Raw genomic sequence first — 15,719 nt, 5'->3', positions numbered from 1 at the left:
TGTTGTTGAGAGACGAGTTAGTTTGATCGTGTCTAATGTGAAAGTGGCATGAAATGAAAAAAAAACAGTTGATAAGGATTGTTTAGTTTAGTCGAGTTCTGTTCTGGTGAAACTGACTGTTGATTTTCCTTTAACAGTGTGTTGCTAGTGAGTGTTTAAGTGGCCTATAAAAGGCTGAGAAATGCTGCTGGATTTATTTAGGTCTGCAGCCGGGGGGGGGGTGGGGGGAACACAACAACAACAACAACAGCCCATCATTAAAAGGCCTCAGACGATGGAAACAGGCTCCATTAGCAGCAGTGATGATGATGATGATGATGATGATGATGCACGTGTAGAGAGGGCGGCGCTCGGCGGTTCAGTCTGACGGGACGGGGAACGGGGTCTTGTTGTGTCTGTGACGAGGACCGGCCCAGTCCACGTGAGACCGGACAACAGAGACTCTTTCTACTGGACACACAGGAGACAAAGAGCCTCATCAACACACACACACACACACACACACACACACACACACACACACACACACACACACACACACACACACACACACACACACACACACACACACACACACACACACACACACACACACACACAGAGCTCGGCCTCTCCTAACAAGCAGTAAAATATTTACACGTCCGCACACACGAACACACAAACACGTTTCCAACACGTAAACACATCCATACACAGTTTGTCCTCTCATGAATCCAAACAAAGGCACATACACGAGAGGTCAGCAGTTGTCATGCTTCATCTGGACTTACACTCAACAATCCCCCCCCCACACACACACACACACACAGTAGGGCTGCAACTAACAATTACTTTCATTATCAATTAATCTGTCGATTATTTAAAGCAGAAGTAAGCGATCCGGTCGTTTTGGCTAATGCTGCGTTCCAGGCAGGCTTTTGAAACCGTAAATTACAGCTTCAAGACACGACTTACGACTTTGTAGCGTTCCAGGCAACCCACTTGTGTTTCTCCGACCTGTTTTACCTGTGAAAGTCACTATAACGGCCACTCGTAACTTCTGACCCGTGAACTCGTACCAGATCGAACTGGTACGACTTCACAGGTTGGAAAAACACTAGTTACGGGTTGCCTTGAACGCACCATAACGTCTTGTCAGCCGATGGAGTTAGCAGCCCCCGCCCTCGTCATGGATCTATTGGTCCTCGTCCCTACGTCACCACATTCAGGCGCATCCCTTGGCTGCACACACAGAGAGGACCGCCCCTTTATGCCGTTCTCTCTCCTCATTGGATAAAACTTGTAGGATACGATAAATGTTTTCTCCTCGGCTCAGAGCAGAGCAGAGGGACTGACAGACCCGTGTTTCGGTCCAAACACTCTATGTAAGTGATTGCTGTCGGAAGATACAACTATTTAAGACTTATATTAACTCATTGAGTGCCAACCACGTAATTTCTCGTTTTTCGTTCCCATGCGTTGAGTGCCAAAAAGGAGATTTTTCGTTTTTTGCTTTTTTTTTATATTATGAAAATAGACACTTTAATACACATTATATGTAAATTTGGGGACTCTACGACGAGGAGAACTGAAATAGATGACGATCAAAGTCACATGACAGCTCATGATCTGGAAGTTTTTATCATAACTCGGCTTCTGCAAACGGAGTTCTGCATGCAGATGCAGCGCAGCTGCTCCGCAGCTGCTCTGCTCTCACCCGCGCTGCTGCAGCAGCTCGGAGCTGAACCAGGAAGCTCTCAGCCGACAGTCCTGCCCGGTCTTCACCTCGAGCAACACCGTGTCCTCCCCAAAGTCCTCCCGCGGTAAAATCTGATGGTCTCTGGGCCAAAGCAGACCGGTACCACCGACCCGTACCACAGCAGGACCGCGACCACCGGCGGGACCGGTCTTCCCGAGCCGCTGTGGCCGACTGACCCTCACGTTCCGCGGGGAGAAGCTGTGACACGGCACGGTGCGTCTGTGTTATTGTTGTTTAGTGGCGCCCCCCCCGCCCCCGCTGGTGGATTTGTGAATAGAACAACCAGTGTTGTATATATTTATCTTATACGAGCCCTTTGATCCAGAAATGCGAGTGTCAGAAGAGCGACAGACACAAACAGCGCACCTTTCATAAAAGACGCTCTATCTCCTTTTCTAGAAAAAAAGGAGGGATTTTGGTGAAACCCAGCCATGTTTAGCTTGAGTTTTCTCAGGAACGGAGGCACGTAGAAACAAACGGTTTGTGGTCATTTGAAGCATTAAGGTAAACCTTTCAATTGAGCTACAGTATGTGTTGGTGGCAATAATATAGAATACACTATGGCTCTACATAAAAAGTCAAAAATGGTCTAAATTGCCGGTACACTTGACTAAAACTTTGGAAAGGAGCGCGGCACTCAATGAGTTAACACAAAAATATCGCTTACTTCTGCTTTAAACGATTAATCGATTAGTTGTTTGGTCAATAAAATGTAAAAAAATGTTGAAAAATATCAATCAGTGTTTCCTAAACCACCAGACGACGTCCTCAAATGTCTTGTTTTGTCCACAAACCAAAAAGAGACTCAGTTTATTGTCATAAAGGAAAAAAGAAACCAGAAATATTCACATTGAAGAAGCTGGAATCAGAGAATCTGGACTTTTTGTTTTCTTGAAAATCGAATTAAACCGATTACAGTATTAGATATCAAAATAGTTGATGACTAATTTAATAATCGAAATTACAAGACTTTTTTACAAAACAAGACTCATAGCACATCGTGCAGTGCACACACACACACGGATGAATATTCAGTATTAATTCCTCTCAAACTATTACATTAGTAACTTATATGTGCAGTGCACCTATGCAAACAAGCCTCAAGGTCACAGTTTATATTGTTTTACATTGTTTTAATGTGTTTTTTTATGTGATGGTGTTTGTATGCTCCTATCAGGCTGCTGGATACAATCATTTCCCTATGGGGATAAATAAAGTATCTATTTATTATTATTACTATTATCATTATTTACAAAAAAAAAAAAGGCCAACAGCTGATTTTCCCCCTGAACAACATATTTGAAGTCATCAATAATAACATAAGTCGTAACTGAAGAAATCCAACAGAGAAAGTGATGATAAAAAATAATCTTTGACTAAAGTCAGATGGTAAAGACTTTAATCCGTGTCACTGCTCGATCCACAACAACAGGATTGTTTTGGCCGTGTTATGTAATCGTTGGATGACACTGGTGGAGGTGTCATCAACTGTTGCCTAGTAACACTGGTAACTGACCGAGCCTGAGGGGGAAAATGCCTGATGTTTAATGAGTCAGTCCTAATTGAAGTCTGATTTGTATTGGACTGATCCATGAGCACAAGATGGAAACATCCCATAAACAGCTCTTCAAACCAACAGGCCCCTATGTGAATTAGCATAAACAAGCACACACACACACACACACACACACACACACACATAGACACACACACACACACACACACACACACACACACACACACACACACACACACACACACACACACACACACACACACACACACACACACACACACAGTAAACAGTGTGAAACTCCTCTGTCATCCTTCTGCTCAAGCAACATAAACACACGACGTATTTGGAGCGGAAACATCCCATAGGTCAGGGTTCAGACGCCAAATGAGGCCAAATAAATAAAGGACTGAATGATGAGACGACTTTTAGACTGTGTTTACTAATATGCTAAGATGCTCCCACCTCTCTGTGTTCATTAAAGGGGCAGTTCAACATTTAGTCAGATCCTCCTCTCACCATAACCCCTATAGTCACAGCAGTAGGTTCATCACCTTTAATTATCAGTGCATGTTGATTGGAGATCGGCGGAGCAGAGACGTGAGCTGCTCAAAACTCATCAAATACACAATCCAACAACTCCACAACGCTCTGGTGGACAAGTTGGGACCTGCACATTCACGACACGTAAGGGATAATGTATAGTTCGGAGGTTGTTATGGAGAAATAAACCCCGACAGGTTGTATGGAATTTATTTCTCCATAACAACCGACCAACTATACATTATCCCGCTTAGAACACGGCCTACAACTAAATCATTCAATAATGTAACACAAAATAATGATAAAAAGAGATTTTATTCATGTAAAATTAGACCGTTGCTCGGGACGCCGCTCTGACCAGCGCAGCACAGAAAAGAGAAACTATGCAGGATATTTACTTTATGTTTCACTTTTACCGTCATTAAATAGCTTCGGACTAATTGTGATGTTAGATAAACGACTTGTAACCTGTTACAGGGAGAGTGGAGGCTCCTTATTTCCACATTGTGGCTGAAAAGTAAACTTGCATCAGAAACTCTGACCGTGTCACAGCTCCTCTCCTCTCTGTAGCTCCGCGACACAAACGCACCCCATAATCTCTTGTTTATGACAGATACGACTACACAAAACACATCGTAACGTGTATGGTAATCCATCGATCCACTGATTGATTATCAAAGGCTTTAGGGAGGAGGCTCAGCAAAACAGCGGCCGTGACCGGACATGCAGAGTCAGCGTTGCTATGGAGTCCCTAGCAACGGTCCGCTCAGCGGTGGTCTATCGAGAAATAAACACCGCAGAATATTGGTGATTGACCAATCAGAATCGAGTATTCAAGAGAGCCGTGTTCTAATATGAGATAATCAGTGTTGTATGTGCTGATTTCCCGGTTGTTTTAAACAGGTAGAGGTCAGATATTTTTCTCATGGCACAATTCAATCGGATCACGAAATAAAACTTTGACTCCCGTTCACTTACATGGAGATTTTTTCCGAACTGAGGTCGCATGGTGAACCGTTACTTCCTGCTTCCGCTTAGGCTCTCTATTGATGGACTAGAAAACCAAAAGGCAATGAAAACAAATTCTATTTTGGTCAATTTTTTATCTAATTAATATGTATATCTTTTTGATTGTTTATATACAGTATATACTGTATATTTCTCTAAGTGTATAATCATTTATATACCTAAAACAGTATTGTTCTATATTCAATTGTCAATAAAGCATTAAAAAACCCACACACTCAAAGCAGCAACACTCATTTGTATTTACATGATAATTCTAATGCAAGTCCGAGCCACAGCGTTATTAAGCAAGTTTTAGCCTATTATAAAAAAACTTCTGAGTTTGCAAAGCTTTGTCTACACGTAACAAAATGAGGAAGGACATTGTGAAATCTTGTGAGTTTTCATTGCTCAGACAGAAGTAACTCACACATGAAAATAAACTATTATTATAAATGTATATATCAATTTGAAGTTATAGATTTATTATGAATCAGTGACTACAAAGTCAAAGAAGTGATCTGAGATAAAGCATCTCTTTTCTCTATTGTCTGAATACGTATAGTTTAGTTTAGTCTCAAGCCTTACAAAAAAAATCCCGAAATTAAATGATGTTTCATTTCAAGTGATGTCTCAGAAATGCATTCGATGTATTTTAAGTTTGGATGGGTTGCAACCTTCTGACTCTGTGATTGTCACTGATGTCTGACGTTTCCATCACAGCTCAGGTTTTAGAAGCAGCCACCGGTTCACCTAACGATAAGCAGGACAGAGGTCGTTCACTTCACTTCTTTGTGATTGCTCGGTGTTTCTATTCACAGCTAGAGCAGCAGGTGCAGCAGCAGGTTGACAGGCTGATTAAGTGGTGTTGAAAGTAACAGAACACAGTGCTGACAGTGCCGGTCCAGGACAACGTGTAACGGGAGGCCACACATAGCAGGCAGCGCTGAAGGAAACGAGAGCGACACTTCAATGAGTTCCCCGCAGACCAAAGCAAGTTTAATTGACTTTAGATAAATTAAATTATTCTTTTCCTCTGCTTTCTTTCAGAGCTGACCGGTAATATTCAAACTGGACGACAACATTTATTTCCAGGCTTTATAGGATCTGATTCTAATTTATCAGGTCATCAAACTGTCAACAGACTGATTTCAACAAGTGGAAATGGTCCCAGAAGGACTTCATTGTTTCCTCTGTTTTCAGAGGAAGTGAAAGTGTCCCTGCGTGGCAGTTTGGGTCAAACAGGAGCTGAAAACCGCAGACAGCAATATAATGAAGCCTGTGTAGCATTAACCTATAGGCTTATTCAAGATTTAAGATGTGATAATGTAAGTGGAGAAGAGATGAGATATTTCTTTATAGTGTTGCAGCAGCAGACAGTTAAAAGAATATAAAGTAAGTCCATGAATAAGAAATAAGACCTAGTCAGTTTTCACTGGGAAATTTTGATAGGACAACAGGAAGCTACTGCCAGGCATACCATCTCTGTCAACATGGGAATCAAACCCACGATCTTCAGGTAGGTAGGTAGGTAGGTAGGTAGGTAGGTAGGTAGGTAGGTAGGTAGGTAGGTAGGTAGGTAGGTAGGTAGGTAGGTAGGTAGGTAGGTAGATAGATAGATAGATAGATAGATAGATAGATAGATAGATAGATAGATAGATAGATAGATAGATAGATAGATAGATAGATAGATAGATAGATAGATAGATAGGCTCAGAGGTTACCACGGCAACTTGAGGTGGTTGCCAATGACGATAGGGGCCCCCCAGGCTGAGTCAGACAGAAACGTGGAGAAAAAGAGCGATTTTCTGCCTCTGCACTGGTCTCACATTTGGTCTTACTCTGACAAAACGGTAGCTCCTATCAGAAAAAAACACAGACCGTCATCGCTGTAAGGACTTCCTGAACGATTTGGTGTGATTTTGGTGTTTCTACAGTAAATATTTTGGAGACACTTGCAAGTTTAAAACAGGGGTCCGTTCTGCTTCTCTCAGAAAATCTTTGTATTGGAGTCAATGAGGAGCAGAAACAGACGTGGCCGCACTTAGAGGCTGATAATTCAAATTCTGTAAGTCTCTCTGATATTTTGAGCACATTGTGAGAGACAGAACAAGTTTGTCTACAAATTAGGAAAAAATGATGTGTGTAGAGTGTAAATTGTGTCCAGGAGGAGCGTGGAAAGAGAAAAAATCTAGAAGTTTTTTTGGCTCTCTCCCACTCTGACCGATGATGTCACGCACTCTGACACGAACATTCCGTGCAATACACAACCATTGTAATCTCATAATTTCTCCTAAAATGATCATGGTCATTGATCAGGGATTGATCACAAACTATATAACCGATCGAAATGTGGATTAATACACCAATACACAAGACTTGTGTCTGCTGTTTAAAGTTTAAATGGAGTCTCTAGGTGAAAGTATGCCTGAGCAGTAGACAGCAGTACGCAGTAGAAAAGTCCAATGATTTGTTCATTTTTTGACCTTCTCCCATTCATTCTCTATGAGAAATGTTTTGCCCCGTGGCCCCAATGATGTACAGTCCAGCAGTGCATAGCTATAGTGGCAATATGTTACAAGGAACTTGTACTGTGATTAAGTGATCAACTTAAACAATTTAAGAAATAAAAACCCATTTCAGTGCTTAATACAGTGCAGAAAAGTGCAATACAGACAGCAGCAACAATAAAAGGCCACATGTAAACGATTAAAACAAATGTCATTATTGTGCATTTTACATTTTGTGGCACAAACTTTTTTTTTTAAATCCTAAGGTACCAGTGGTCCAAATGTTCCACCTTGTTTTAATGATGAATAATATTTCACCGATCCTCCCCATGTGACACGTGTTTCCCTGCAGCTTCGGTCCAAGTAAAATTAGACAAATTCACGTGGCAACAACAAACTCCTCCGAGACACTGAATCCACTCTCTGTCAGGAGGGGGAGGTGATAAATTAGTGGACGGACAGGTGGACAGAGGTGGAATGTGTCAATGGACATGTGAGCTGGAATAACAGGGTGAGGGTGAGGAGAGAAAAGGTGAGGGTAAGGAGAGGTGAGGTGAGGGTGAGGAGGATCAGAGTCCAGCACCACCAGAAGAGTGTCCTCAGCTGACCGGGACCAGAGGACACAGAGAGAGAGATAGAGAGAGAAGGCATAGAAGATGTTTTAATGGAAATAACATTTGATTATTACAGTATCACATTCATTGCAAAAAAAAAAAAATCCAATATTCAGATTGTCCATTATTGTTTATTGTCTATTGGATCCCCATTGGCTGATGCACAAACAGCAGGCTAGTCTTCCTGGTGTGGTCTTAAAAAGTTAAAGTTATAAATTATAACAATAACACAGATCCAGTTGGAAAGAGAGAAAAAAAATCCATGATAATAACAATTCCCAAAATGGTAACATTAAAATACATCAATAACTCTCAAGCCTGAAAAGTGACTTTGCATGTTTTTTGAATGCTTTCTTACTTGAAATGGTTCCAATATTCAAAGGAAGAGTGTTTCATAAAGCAATAACCCTTTATATAAATATATACAACAGTGTTTTTAATTGAATTAGTTCTCATAAAGTCTCATAACGTGCACCGAGGAGACAGTGAGGATGTGAGGAACGTGTCGTTACCTCGGTCATGTGCAGAGAGTCCGTCGGGCCAATAGCAGCTCCTGTTTCAGCCCGGTCAGCGTTTGGGAATGAAATCCTTTTTTGGAGCCGCGTTGGCATGTGAGGAATAAAATAATCAGTAAAACATGGTGAACTATTTCAACAGACAGAGGCTGATGCCCCTGTTTGGGTAATTGGGAAACGGCCTAAACTTTTGGAGATTATTATACAGGCTTGAAGTGAACAAACAGAGCAGTGTGTATGTGTAGTAGGTGTGTGTGTGTTGTAAATTAAAATAGATTTTAAATGTGAGCAGATCAAAGTCTCTTCTCTTCCTGCTGTAAGTCAGATCAGTTTCATCTCTCTGCTTCACATCCAGCGTGAACGACGACCGATGACCTCCAGTGTACAGTAAGTATATAGACTCAGAGTGAACATACAGTACAGGATGGTGAGGGCTGAAGTACATGTTGTGCTTCTCATACAGATACTGAACACATGAACAGTTGTGTCATGTTGGCGCATTTAGAAAAAGCTAATAAAAAGATGAAAGAAGCAGGAGAGGAGGCCACGCGTCCCAGATGAAGATGAAGTTATAACAAACACACAGAGGTAACAGTCAATCATGGTGAGTAGGAACTTCTTCTCTTATTATTATGACTATAAACAAATGTCAGATAAACAGAGGAAGCTGATTGGTCCGTGTGCAGGAACTCTCTGGGCTCCAACCCAATAAATAAGGATTTATGGGAGCTCAGGCTGCACCAACACACACACAAATATATATTTATATATAGAGAGAGAGAGGCAGCCTGGCCCTGCGAGTGAGCAGTGAGTCGACTAACAACGTGCTGGTTCAGAGCCAGAGTCTGACTAAGCACCAGTTCTTTGCTGTTCAACCGCCTATACATACTGTATACAGGGCCGTTGCTAGGAATTCTGGGCCCCCTTAAAGAATACTAAAGTGGGCCCCTCCCCCTAACTTTTCCTTCTTCTTTTTTTCTTAGACTATATGTATTATCATTTTTTATTTAGCCTACCTTGTTTTGCAGCATTACACTGCAAAAACTCAAGTATCTTACCAAGAATATTTGTCTTATTTCTAGTCAAAATGTCATTTTTAGTCAAAACAAATCTCATTATACTTAAAATAAGACTCATCACATAAAAAGTAGCCTGTTTTTAGACACTTTTTACTTCTTTCAAGCAGATTTTCACTTGGAATAAGTAGAAAAAATCTGTTAGTGGAACAAGTTTTTCTTCCTTATTACAAGCACAAAAACTTGCTTTCACTGGCAGATTTTTCTACTTATTTCAAGTGAAAATTAGTTTGAAACAAGTGAAAATTATCTAAAAACAAGTTCATTTTTAGGTGACGAGTCTTATGTAAGTGGAAAGAGATTAGTTTTGACAAGAAATGAGACATTTTGACAAGAAATAAGACAAATATTATTGGAAAGATTTTGAGTTTTTGCAGTGTAGAGCGTAGGATGGACAAGATTTATTATCAAAAGTAAAAACAGAAGCTGGAGAACAACGTGTTTCACATGTTGCTTCATCAGATTCGCTCTTGTCTTGACTGTCATCAGGTGTGTGTTTAAACAGACAAGGCCCCACAATCAATCAATCAATCAATGAGATACAAGTACCAGTTTACAAGCTCATCTATAAAGGGCAAGTACATACAAATATCATAAATAGCACGAGAAAGATATAGAGTAATACAAACTCCATCATCTGATGACAAAACTTATGATCTACATTATTTTTTCATCTATATTGTCTCCTATCATGAGAGTTGACACTTGTCAGATGATGGAATTTGTATTACCCTTTATATCTTTCTCATGCTACTGTATTTATGGTATGTGTATGTACTTGCCTTTTGTAGATGAGCTTGTAAATTGGTAGCCTACTTGTATCTCATTGATTGATTGATTGTGGGGCTGTCAAGATCACAGTGTCATTCACCTTGTCTTTAAGCACAGTCAAGAGCGAATCTGATGAAGCAACATGTGAAACGCTTTGTTCTCCAGCTTCTGTTTTTACTTTTGATAATAAATCTTGTCTATCCTACGCTCTAGTAGCGTACTGTGATTTATCCTGCACCAGCTGGCACCTAGAAGAAACACTTAGTCGCTGTGCACGGGACTTATAAACTTTATATATACACATGTGTGTATGAGATCAAATGTCACTGAAGTCTCCTCACACATGATCTCCGTCGTGTTCTCACACTTCTCCTCCTACAGGTCGGGACTCGACTCTGAGCTGCTGCTTCATCCCGTCACATTTTGATTTGATGTATTTAAATTTTCTGCAGACACCAGCTCGTATCTAACTCTGAAGGACAATGAAGTTTAATCTTTATATCTTTATAATCTTTATTCATCTCGTCTTGATTCATCTCCTCCGTGTCCAAAACTCTCACTTCGTTTCCTGAGAGAAAAGATTCAGAATAAAACTCTGATTAACTCTGATTAACGACACTCGTTCCATTGAAGTGACTGTGCTGCTGCTGCAGCTGATAAGTAGGTCAAGACTCAGCCGGTTATGTAACACACTCAGTCTATTCAGTCTACTCATGGTTACACAACGTATACCCACATATGCACGCACGCACACACACACACTGAGACTGAGTGATTCCAGTTTGCTGAACTGAGACAAATCCTCAGAGAGGTCGTGTGAACCACTCATCGTCTGGTTCTACAACATTAAACCAGTCAGTTCAACATGTGAACAACGGTTTGATGCACATGTGAATCAGATCTATAAAACATAGCTACTTTACATGACACAGGAGATGATGGATGACACCGGAGAAACTTGATCTTCCAGCTCTTTATTATATAGACGGAGCTCAGACACTGAAGTTAGGTGATGATGGAGGAGGAGCAGGCAGAAATCTCCTGAAAAACCTGAAATCTGCTTGTTAAAGTCATTTTTTTGGACATTTTTATCTTTATTTTGACAGAGACAGGAAGTATAAAGTAGTACAAATTTCATGTCATCTTGATTGACAGGTTCAGGCGGTTTTCTCTTTATATTTTGTATAAACTCTGTGTTTTAGTGTTTCAAAGCCAACTTTATTGACAATGACATTCAGAGGATCAGATAAAAATAAAGGGAACACTTAAACAACACATTGTAACTCCAAGTATATCACACCTGTGTGAAATCAACCTGGGATGATACTTTTGATTTAAATTGATCATTTTTATGTTATTTTGTTCTCAACACACTCTACTATATATTGAATAACGATTTTAAACTGCAATATTTCATTAATTGAGATCTAAGATGTGTTGTTTAAGTGTTCCCTTTATTTTTTTGAGCAGTGTATGACAACTATACGTACTGTATGTGCAAATATGTAAAAATAAAATCTCTTCTTCTTCTTTTAGTTTATTTGATGCTTTTCTAAACAAAATATGTTTTACAAATCAACACATCAGATCCAAACAGCAGCAGAGTATCTGTGTTATCAGCGTCTAATGTGCAGGCAATATAAAATATCCAGGTCAAGTTGGAGCTTGATGATGATTAAACTTTGTCAGACAGTTTCACCATCAGCTGCTTCAGTCTGGGGTTTTTTTATCTTCTCCTTCTTCTTCTTCTCCTCACCTGATCTCATCAAGTCACGTCCTGTTTGTCTGTTACGCAACACGAGGCTGAAATCACAGATGTGTGGTAACGTTTAACTGTCAGTCAGAGAGAGACGGGTGGAGACGACACCATGAGAAGACTGAGACCTGTGTGTGTGTCTCTGTGTCTTTGCATTGGTGGAAATCCAGATGCAAAAGCAGCAAACAAACATCTGTAAAGTCCTTTCTCATTAGAATAGTAACATTTGCACAATTATGTCATATATACCTACTTTTATTTGGTGTGATTTTGATTAATCTGCAAGTTTATTAAAACAAATGAATGCATTTTTTAATCATTCATGTCCATCTCTTGTGTTCCCATATAATATATTAATATTAAAAGTCTGTGGGATGGATGCATATAAGATTTACACACATAAACATAGGCTATGTACATGCTTTTTGGGGTTAGACACAGTATATGTCAATATATCTATTTTTGTATGTCTGCATTTGTATGTTATAAAAAATGCTATTTGCTTAGGTTTGTTTTTCTTAATTTCTTATTTATTTGGATTCCACTTTTTATAATATGACAGTGATATATAATGTGTGGTCTAAAATACATGCACAAACACATATTTATCTTAGCTAAACATATATATCAATATATGAATTACTTCATCATTTCACTGCACTTGTTGTCGTTTAAATGTCTGTGATGCTGCACTGATGAGAACAAAATAAAGTTTCCTGAATTGAACATGCATATTTCACAACAAACAGACCATATACTGTATAGACCACGTCACCAGCCGTAGAAATTATGAATATGAGACTGTGAATGTGATAAACGACATAAAATAACGAGCCGACTTCATGTGATATGTTTTTACTTTAGCTGGATGTTTGTAAAAGGCTGAAGGTCGACGGGTCAGAGGACTCGTCTGTCGGGGACACGTCACTCCCAGCGGGAATGTCCACGTCATGTGTCCTATAGGGAATGCAGCAGGACACATGGACGGAAACATCCAGACGTGTTAGGTGACGGAGGACGAAGCCTGAACTGGGTCAAGGACGTTAAAGTAAACAGCAAAAAAATATATAGGCTACACTTTTTACCAGTCAAGCCAAAGAACGCCCTATAGGACTTTTATTTACTTTACTGTAATGTTGAGAGAGAAAAAACACGTCACGTCACACTGTGATTCTACAGAATTAATGTAATGTTATGATGTTGCTATACTTGCTGTTTATGATAATCATGACAGAACTTTTAAGGAAGTTTTGTTTTTGCAGCGTTTCTTCACTGATGTTGAAAAAAAGTCTGTGATGAAACTTTAAAAAGCCACCGAGCGTCTTCACAGAGGAAACTCAGGACACGACCTGCTAAAAGACTCCTGATAACACAGAAACCAACCAGTTCTGTCTTAACCAAGCGAATTTGAAGCCAAATTTGAAGTTTGATCAATCAATGGAATGAATGGAAAATAAAAACGTGGACTCACCGTGACACCGTTTTGTTTGCTGTCAAAAGTTTAAACAGTTTCACTTCTTCCATTCCTTCCTTTTGACTCAGTTCCTACAACACTTCCCATTAGCAGCAGTGACTTTCTCCAGAAAGGTGACGCACACACACACACACACACACACACACACACACACACACACACACACACACACACACACACACACACACACACACACACACACACACACTATGTCCATGAGTTAAAGTGTTTATGGGGTCCACGTAATAACCATATTGTGAGGACCTAAAGAAATTAAACCTGTTCATTCAGTCACATTACGGGGACATTATAATTATGGGGACAATTCACTGTCGTCATTAAATTGATTCAGTTATGATTGAATCTGTCTCATCTGTGATCTTATAAATATGAATATTAAAATATTGAATATCTAGAACATAGAATATATAACTCTTACGTATCACGTCACGTAATTACCATATTGCGAGGACCTAAAGAAATTAAACCTGTTCATTCAGTCACATTACGGGGACTTGTTTTATTTATGGGGACAATTCACTGTGACGTAAATAATGAAATTGATTCACAGGTGATTATGTTAGTAGCTTCTGCATAGCATCCACTATTCTTCCTGGGGTCCAAACAGATCATATGGTGACAATAAAAGAACACACATTTACACTCGACAACACACACACTGACATGAAACAATGCATGTGTGTTTAAAAAAGTACAATAACTGACAAAGCAATAAATACAATTGAAAGACAAGACAGTTATGATTTAATCTATCTCATCTGTGATCTTATAAATATGAATATTAAAATATTGAATATCTAGAACATAGAATATATAACTCTTACATATCAAGGAATATTTCTTAGTCGATGAAGTTTATGTTTTTTAAATAATGTTGATTTGGTGAAACTCAGATCGGTTTAAGGGGAAATTAAGATTTAGTATCAAGTTAGGTTCATATTAGTTTAGTGTTAATCCTAGTTGTAGGTGAAGTTTAGATTAGTTTCAGAAAATGTTTACTCTTGGGGTAAATGTGGATTTAGTTATGTTTAGATTAGTTTAATGTTGCTTTTAGGTTAAAGTCTGGTTTAGATTAATTTAAGGGTAAATTGCAGTTCAGGTTAAGATGTTAGGTTAATTTTAGGTTTAAGATAAAGATCAGGCCAGTTTATATTAAAGGGCGGGGTAAATCCCCTGAAAGTTGAATTCCTGGTTTCAGAGATAGATTTATATTCACAGGAAACAAAGTTGGACCTTTCCCAATAAAATGAAAGTATAAATCTCTGTGGTCAGTCATCATAATATTTACAATCTCATGCCCACGTGCCGTTCCAGTTCTGCACAGCTCGTCGTGTCCATTTAAAACTTGACTCTGTGTTTTTTTTTAGTGTCACTGGCTCTCGACCTGCCTCGGTCAGCTGACGGGGGAAAACAAACAAGACAGGAGCAGCAGCGGATCAACAGAGGAACATGGCGTCCCAGAGCAGGGACAGCAGGTCCCTGTTTGATCTGAATGTAGGCTACAGACACCGAGTCCTACATACTCAGTACACAAACACAGATGTTCATCAGTGCAGCATTAAAACTGGACGATCAACAACCAATCAAGCAGCTTGCAGCTTTAGACGGGATTTTTTCATGCTACACATTCCAATATGAAGGAATTTCTTCATCTTCTTCTACCCATGAGCACATGCAGCCGCCTCCACTCAGAGATAAGATGATGTCAGACTCATAGAAGGAAGATAAATTGATTGATTTGATTGATTGTTTGATTTGATTTATTTATTGTATGCTTATTTTGTAATATTTAATTTGTAATTTATCTTACGTTGTTGTATTGCATTATTCTGCTATAATATTCTTCACCTTTGTACACTGGAGCGCTGTGATTGCTGTGGGAATTTCCCGCAAGGGATTACTGTAATAATTATATTCTATTCTATTCTATTGATCGGACTTTGGTCGAAAGTTTCATCATTAGATCGGAGAGACTACAGACAGATGGATGGATGGATGGATGGATGGATGGATGGATGGATGGATGGATGGATGGATGGATGGATGGATGGATGGATGGATGGATGGATGGATGGATGGATGGATGGATGGATGGATGGATGGATGGATAGATAGATAGATAGATAGATAGATAGATAGATAGATAGATAGATAGATAGATAGATAGATAGATAGATCACAGC

General features: G+C 39.5%; 1 long non-coding RNA gene across 2 annotated transcripts; it reads left to right on the top strand.

Annotated features, from left to right (window-relative positions):
- The first annotated feature begins 8,674 nt into the window (after nucleotides 1-8,674).
- LOC310997898 lies at nucleotides 8,675-15,262 on the top strand. 2 transcript variants are annotated; one of them, XR_014595957.1, is made up of 4 exons: nucleotides 8,675-8,825; nucleotides 8,902-9,042; nucleotides 12,906-13,628; nucleotides 14,904-15,262. It is a non-coding gene; the product is annotated as an uncharacterized lncRNA (long non-coding RNA). The 2 variants fall into 2 exon arrangements; XR_014595958.1 differs by having other exon boundaries at nucleotides 8,675-9,042.
- Nucleotides 15,263-15,719: the final 457 nt, after the last annotated feature.

The sequence above is a fragment of the Trachurus trachurus genome (genome assembly GCF_905171665.1).
Source record: "Trachurus trachurus genome assembly, chromosome: 15".
NCBI classification, from domain to species: Eukaryota; Metazoa; Chordata; class Actinopteri; order Carangiformes; family Carangidae; genus Trachurus; species Trachurus trachurus.
This window is presented reverse-complemented; position numbering and strand designations above follow the sequence as displayed.